The following is an 8,656-nucleotide window of genomic DNA, read 5'->3' on the forward strand; positions in this document are numbered from 1 at the left end:
ATTTTTTCATTTAGTACTGCCCTTTAGAAGACAAAATAAGTTAAATTTACACGGATCTTAAATTTCAAAAAGTTTTTACCCCCTTAATGCATTGTGTCTCCTTCTGCAGCATCAGTGAATGTTTGAACCTTCTATAATAGTTGCATATGAGGCCCTCAGCTGTGCTCAGTTTGAAAAGATTGTTCTCAAAAGCATACAGTTATTGTTGGAAAGAGCTCAGATATACAGAAATGCTGAAAAACCATATAATTTGTGGGACCTAAGGGATTTTTCTGAAGAACAGCAGGCAGTTTAACTGTTAAGGACAAACAAGGGACTCATAAACAATTATCACAAAAAAATAAAATAATCATTCTAATTGTGTAGCACTGGTTTAAAGGCATACTGGTTTAAAGGCATAGTACACCCAAAAATGTAAATTCTGTCATTAATTCCTCACCCTCATCTCGTTCTAAACCTGTAAGACCTCTGTTAATCTTCAGAACACAAATTAAGATATTTTTGAAGAATTTGAATATGTATGTGCATAAAACAGCAAAGAAAAGAAAGCAACATCTACACCACCAAATGAGTCATTGTAACGGTTCTGCATTTTATTAGTATTTGATTTTTGAAGCCCTGTCAAATTTTATGGCAAATAACTTCATCAGCATTTCATAAGTTAAAAAAATAGGTAATCAAATTATTTATATCCTTAAAGTTTACGTGAACATATCTCTGTAAAAATCCATTACATGTTGTCCAGTGTGCTTGTCCTGCGATTCAGATTTGGGATTTGCTGATGTTATAACTGAGGCATCTTTGTGAAACATAATTTTGAATAAGAAGAACTGAAACAATCAAGATTTAATTCAAGTAAAATGATTCAGATATGGCTATCCTACATGCAGCATACATTTCCTGTTGTTATTTTGGGTGATTTGCAGTCCTGAATGTAACTTTACATATTGAGTTTCTGTTGTGACCATAGTTTTTGCATGTGTCTTGATGAGTTAATTTTTCCCACCTGTTGGGTCATTAATTATCCCATTATTCCCTGTGTTCTTGAGTCCTGAGTTCTCCCCATCTTATTTTTTTCTTCTTCAGTTTTTGTCCATGTTACTTGTTTGCTTGGATGATTCCTGAGTTTTTCCCATCTATTTTCGATTTATATTAAACACTGTTCTTTTGGATTCACTGCTCTCTGTGACGTTGGTCTACCAGAGACCAAAACAGTAACAATCTGGAGAAATGTAGGCTATAAGACTAACAGTATTCATTTTCTCAACAAACCAAGGAAAGTAAAACATTACAGAAACAAAGATATTCATTGAAAGAAGACATTGACCTACAATTATCTGTACTTGGTTAGAATACAGCACTGTACTCCATAATACACATTTGAGAGTCAAAAAACAACAACCTATAAATAGCCTATGGACTCCTGTTTCGTATATGCACTGTATAAGAAAGTAGTTTTGAAAAATCATATTTTAGAATTTCCACTAAGTTTAGAAAATAATTCTTAATCCGCTGTTATATTTCCCCACACCCAGTTCAGTTTTTGAACATGGAATTTGTCCTTCCGCATTGCAGATGTGGGTTTTGTATCTCATTCCACATCAGAAAAATCATGTGCGGCAGAAATCTGTGGACCAAAATGATTTCTCTGAAAAAGCAAGGGTGAAATTTGTCAACATTTTCAGCGGGGATATGCAGACCAGCGGTCCTCACTCCAAAGTGGGATATAGGTTTGAGGCCGGCCTTTTCCAAACACATTCCCATATAAACATCATCAATGGGCAGCAGATCTATAGAGTGCGACATCTTGTAGATCGTTTTGGCCGTGAAGCCGGAGAGAAGAAAGCCTCCTCCACCACAGTATGGAGGATACCTTTCAGACTCTTGTACTTGCACCGGGACAAAATATTTGCTTGAATGTTGTCTGATAGGACCCACATTCTGGATGAGGTGCCCAGCGAAGAGATGTTTACTTCCATCATTGTCCTCCTGACCTTGAACATACTCAACCATGTTAAACGGATTGGCAAAGATGTCATCGTCTCCATTTAAAAGAAATCTGACATGCGGGCACCATCTTTCCATCCACTCTAAGAAAAGAATCTGCTTCAGTGTGAGGTTGAAGAAAGAATCATTGAAGTCCCACTGTAAAATGTCTTGGTTCTCACGGTTCTCCAGCTTCAATAGTTTATTCAGCCGGTGATTCTCAAAGCCAGTTTTACTCGTTCCAGTTATAAAGACCCTGCGGATCCACACACCTTTGTGCAATCTTTCTTTAGCCCATGTTTTCCGCAAAACTTCTCGTCGATCATAATTCTCTGGAGAACTCTTGATGACCAGCAGAAGGAAGACATCTGCAGAGTTTTGCGGTCCACCACACTTATCAGGCACATCAAGAAGAATGGGAAAACTCCTACAGTGTCGGTAAAGCAGGAAGTCTTGGATATGATTTGGCAGAGTAGAAAATCCAGTCACATTATAAGCAGACATATTCTGATGACAATGTGAAGACAAAGGCTGGATAGTTTCGAAGCTGGGCAAATCCTTTTGTTGACTGAGCATCTCATATACGTCTTTGCTCTTAAGTGTCGAGTCATTTTCAAAGTCGTTTTCTGTCATGATAATGACCAGGCACACAACACCTGTCAGAAGTAACACTATCGTCTGCAAGTTTTTCCTTCTCATCTCTGCACCTGTTTAAGAACAGAGACACAATATTAATGTTACTCAAATACAAGAGTGTTTGAACTTGGTCAAGAACTTTAGGACATGAATGTGCATCACAGTACAACAGGGTAAATATTAACATTAGGTTAATAAATTCCCAGTAAACTGGAAGGTTCCTGGTAAGAGGATCCATAACAAATTCCATGCTATGTCGTTTTTGTTTGGCATTCTCATTTGTATGTGGGTGCAGTTACTGGCAGATCTCATTTTACACACTAATACACACTCTTTTGTTTTTCATGTCTTAAAGTTCTTGGCAAAAAAATCAGGAAGGAGTGTTGAATATATGAATTCAACTATAATAGCATTCCAAAATTACAAAAGAAAACAGTACACAAAAATTAAAAGTTGGAGGGTCATGAGAGCACATGGAACCTCAGTGTTTTCAATCAAGTTCAGAGCCAACGCCATACATGATTGCATTAAATGCATATAGCCTGCTAAAATAAATGTTCACAATACAATTGTAATCTTCTCTTGAATGTTATATTAAATAGTCTGTTTAAATAAAAACAATGTCAAATGAGATTGATTGCTAGTCAGTACAGATAGATTTTTCCTTTGGAAAGCGTAGCACCATTAGTAGCCTATTAGTTACGGTGTTGTTGATACAGAAATATGTTTCCACTGTACATGTCTACATAAGGCTGATTGGCTGTGGGTCAAGATTAAAGAAATGCTTTTAACAGAAAGATATGGTATTAAACATTTAAGATGGTTAGATGGAAATCTGAATAGTATATTACAAATAGCTATTTAGGGTATGTCTATTTAACTGTGTGGAAAAGTCACCAGCTTACACAGAACACAGAATATTTTTTTTTTATTGCATTTCATGGTTTGAACTAAAATTAAGTTTAAAATAACAAAAGCTGCCTCCCTTCTGTGTCGGTATAGGGTCAAGTTAATCACGATAGAAAATCAACATCATTTAAACAAATTTAAAGTGTAATGACTGAAATTGAGTAAATGTTTCAGCTACTTGTGGGGGAAAAGTAAAACAAAGATTTGTTTGGGTTTCTAAACATCTAAAAGAAACAGATTAAAATATTATTAATCTTACCTGACCGTTAATTAGCTTCTTTGGAAAAGGTCCACACAAGTGTTTGAGCTTTTGTTCATGTTGAAGTGAGCGTACACAACAGTCCACACCCTCTATTTACAGCTCCGGCTCTCTCCTCTAATGAGGAAATCCAAATGCGTCTCTGTGGAACAGCTTTCTCTAGAGAGGAAACACTGAACCTGATTATATCATGTAAATTAATTAAATTAATTAATTATAAACCAATAATGAAATTTTCACTATTAAATAATAAAATGTTCACCATTTTATGTGTTTTAGAATAATTGTACAACTTTTCATGTATGCAATAATATAAATCCATTAAACGACAACACCGTTTAAGATCTTTTAAGATTAAAAAGACTGTTTAAGATTACGGTCTAAAACCAACTGTAAAAATTTCAAAATATTATTCCCAGGAATGCACAAGGCTTGTTATTTTTTCATATATGGTACTAAAACCATATTTTTCATGTTTTACATACTGTACCCACTTAAATTAATTAAACTCATCATTTGAGATAAGATCAAACCAACTGTAAAATATTCAGAATATTATTCCCTATAATGCGCAAGGCTTGTTTTTTAGATTATGCCTTTATTGTTTTTATATACATCGCTGAAACCATATTTTTGATTTGTTTTATTTTTGCAACTACTTCAGTTAATTAAACTGTGACACCATTTGAGATAAAGGTATCAAACCATCTATACAATATTCAGGATATTATTCCCTATAAAGCACAAGGATTGTTTGTTCAGATTATGCATTAGTGTAGTAATGCATTAGTAATTTTTTAGTTGGTTTAATTCTATCTGAAGTAGTGTTCAAGTTTAGTTGATTTAATTGGGTTCCAGGACTTAAATTTATACAAATAAAAATTCAAGGTTCAGTACTGTTGGCTACATAAAAATATCAGATTAATAATCAGAAAAATAATCCTTGTGCAGAAAAATATCCAGAGTAATTTACAATCGATTTAAAATCTTCATTTCAAATCTTGTTCAAATTTAATATATTTAATTGGGCTCAGTAGGCCTACTGTATTTAAAATCTGATTAATATTCTGAAAAACAAGCCTTATCCATAGTAGGGAATAATAGTCAGAGAATTGTACTGTTGCTTTGATACCTTTATCTCAAATGGTGACAGAGTTGAATTAAAGTAGCTGCACTGTAAAAAATTCTGTGACATTTAAGGTATAATACTGTGGTTGGCAGAACTTCTCATAAACAAATATGGTAGCAGCATTTTAAGTTTTACAGACTTCACAATAAAATGCTATATTTCATTCACTGATGTAATGTAAAAACAACAACATACTGAAGTATAATATCTGTTTTTAACCACTATGCATTGATAATCATCAAAAACTGGTGGTGATGAGAAAGTCATGTGATGAACAAAAGCTCATCACAAACAATTTTTCTAGGAGCTGAGGATGACCATATTTTAATATAGAAGGTGCACAGTGTCATTCACGCAAACCCTAAACCCCATCATGGTGACACACATTACTGACATAATGCAATAAACAATAAGAATAAGTAAGAAGTAAGAATAAGCTAAAAAACATATTATTCAACAACAACAAAAAAAAAAAAAAAACATCAAATATGAAGTGTCATGCAGGGAATTATGGGAATGTCAATTTACGGTTTTCACTGTAAATTATACAATGACTTTTTCTTTTTCACTTCCAAGAAAAAGTACAACATATTTTTAACATTATTTTACTGTAAAATTACATTAAATGTAATTCCATTTATTCAAAGAATATAGTATATGGAAACTCGCTGTTAACCAGTATTTTACAGTCTTTTACTTTTAAAATTGCACCAAAAAATACAGTGTACATAATAAAAAATATTGTTTCAGTTCAGTATATAATCACAATAAAGGCATATCAAAAGAACCAAGCCTTGTGCATTATAGGAAATAACTTTAATTAGTTGAAGTTGTTGTGGAAAATCTAATTCAATAGCAATTTGTAGAGACTGAGAATGAAAAACCAAACAGGGTTTTGTCTTTGTATTGCTTTAATTCTCTGCAGAGAATGATCTGGTTTACACACAGCTTCTGAGTCTGTGTGCAAAGAGATAACACACAGACTCACAGACCACTTTTTATAGTATGTAAAAAGATACACTGAAGGACAGACTGGGACCTTTGAGCCAATCATGTTGCTCAGTGCACATCACCCCATAACACATGCACATCTCATTGTAGATGCCTGGTTACTCTCAAACACTGTCCATCCCTGCTACACAGTTTCCCCTCAAATGTGGTTTTTCAACCTAAAGCAGTTGCGTGCACAAGTTACATAAAATAACTCAATGTCACTATGGACTATATATACTACCTTGATCATTGTATGTTAAAAGATACCTAAATTAGATTAATTCAATCAATGCAAGATTAGCAAAACTAAATATTTCCATAACAAAGTGAGTGTAGTATATTAAAGGGTTAGTTCGCCCAAAAATGAAAATTATGTCATTAATAACTCACCCTTATGCTGTTCCAAACATGTAAGACCTCCTTTTATCTTCGGAACACAGTTTAAGATATTTTAGATTTAGTCCGAGAGCTCTCAGTCCCTCAATTGAAGCTGTGTGTACGGTATACTGTCCATGTCCAGAAAGGTAAGAAAACATCATCAAAGTAGTCCATGTGACATCAGAGGTTCCTTTGGAATTTTTTGAAGCATCGAAAATACATTTTGGTCCAAAAATAGCAAAAAAAACGATGACTTTGCAAGACTCAGCATTGTCTTCTCTTCCGTTCGCGAACGAATCATTCAGTTCACCAAATCGAACTGAATCGTTTTAAACGGTTCGCATCTCTAATACGCATTAATCCACAAATGACTTAACTTTTATGTAATGTGGCTGACACTCCCTCTGAGTGCAAACAAACCAATATCCCGGAGTAATGCATGCACTCAAACAGTACACTGACTGAACTGCTGTGAAGATGAACACCGAGCCGAGCTAGATAACGAACAATAGACTGACTCGTTCACGAGTGAAGAACCGGTTGCATCGGTGTTCGGATCACCAGTAGTTCTTTCGGACAGTTCAATTCAATAAACCGGTTGGAGAAAATGGTTATTTTGCGCTCGACGTAATGGCGTCATTTGCGATGATTGCCCTTGATTCAAGCCTTTGGTTTACCCGCGCTCATAACACTAGCACAGAATCAGTTCAGAACCAATCACCAAAAGAATCAGTTCAGTTCAGACGCCCTGTGTGTCGGTCTGCTTCACGCTGAATCACACATGTGCAGTATCATCAGCTCCTCGGTTCACGAATCGGACGCGTCTGACAGAAACGGTTCTTGACTAGTGAACGAGTCAATGTTTTGTTCGTTATCTTGCTCGGCTCGGTGTTCATCTTTAGTTCTCTCTTCACAGCAGTTCAGTCAATGTACTGTTTGAGTACATGAATTACTCTGGGATATTGGTTTGTTTGAACTTAGAGGGAGTGTCAGCCACATTAAAGTTAACAGCTTAAGTCATTTGTGGATCAATGCGTATTAGACATGCGAACCGTTTAAAACGATTCAGTTCGATTTGGTGAACTGAATGATTCGTTCGCGAACCGGATATCCAGACTGCTTTGATTTGAACTCTCTCTCACACAGACACGGAAGAGAAGACAATTCCGAATAAAGTCGTCGTTTTTGCTATTTTTGGACCAAAATGTATTTTCGATGCTTCAAAAAATTCTAACTGACCCTCTGATGTCACATGGACTACTTTGATGATGTTTTTCTTACCTTTCTGGACATGGACAGTATACCGTACACACAGCTTCAATGGAGGGACTAAGAGCTCTCGAACTAAATCTAAAATATCTTAAACTGTGTTCCAAAGATAAAAGGAGGTCTTACATGTTTGGAACAGCATAAGGGTGAAGGGTTTTTTTTTATGACATAATTTTTGGGTGAACTAATCCTTTAAACATCACAACTATGGTTTCAGTACTGTACATAAAAACAGTAAAAACATAATCTGAAAAATCAAGCCTTGTGCATTGTAAGGAATAATATTCTGAATATTTTTACAGCTGGTTGGATACCTTTATCTCAAACAGTGTTTTTCATTTAATGGTTTTATATTATTGCATACATTAAAAGTTGTAAAATTATTATAAAACAAGAAAAATTTAAATTCCAAAATCGGAGCCTTGTGCAATAACAGGGATGTTTTTCTGAACATTGGTGTTATAGTATAACGTCATGTAGTTAAATTGTTTAATTTATATGGTTACTTTTGTTCTCCAGAAATTAAGCCAAGTGTAAGGGCATACATTTTAATTACTTTTGGTCTCAAAGTCTTGCTGCTTATCAAGACAACATGATGACCAGTGCAAGCAAGGTAGCCAGCTCACTGATTAATCATTAGTAGAAACTTTCAAATGTCACCAAATCTATTTTTTGTGAGTTTCACAGTAAATCACACTTTTCTTAAGATCAATAAATAAAATGTATGTACGTGTGTTTTCTATGAAATACATTTGCCCAAGGATAGCAAAACAAACTGCAATAAAGTGATTTTATAGAGTAAAAATGATCCTAGCTCAGTAGGCCTATGTTATATTGATCCAGCAACATGCGGAACTCGGTTAAATCTGTAAAGTTCATTTTAAGATACAGAAATGAGGATGTAAAACAGGATGTGCAATAAATTGACTCTTCCCTCAAAAGTAAGATGGAATAACTGAACTGAAAGTCGGAAGAGATTTTTTAGTACACTTAATGAACTGCTTTTGTGTAGCAAAAACTCTTCACATAAAAAATTCCACCTTTCTTCTAAATTTCTAAATCTTTTAAGCATTTAAGAGCCTTTAAACAAGTAAGCA

The 8,656-nt window shown here is 34.7% G+C and overlaps 1 pseudogene; it reads right to left on the bottom strand.

The window, feature by feature from the left end:
- Nucleotides 1-586: 586 nt before the first annotated feature.
- LOC113107199 (N-acetyllactosaminide beta-1,3-N-acetylglucosaminyltransferase 3 pseudogene) lies at nt 587-3,886 on the bottom strand (annotated as a pseudogene).
- Between the last annotated feature and the right edge of the window lie 4,770 nt (nt 3,887-8,656).

This window comes from Carassius auratus, chromosome 8 (assembly GCF_003368295.1).
Source record: "Carassius auratus strain Wakin chromosome 8, ASM336829v1, whole genome shotgun sequence".
NCBI lineage: Eukaryota > Metazoa > Chordata > Actinopteri > Cypriniformes > Cyprinidae > Carassius > Carassius auratus.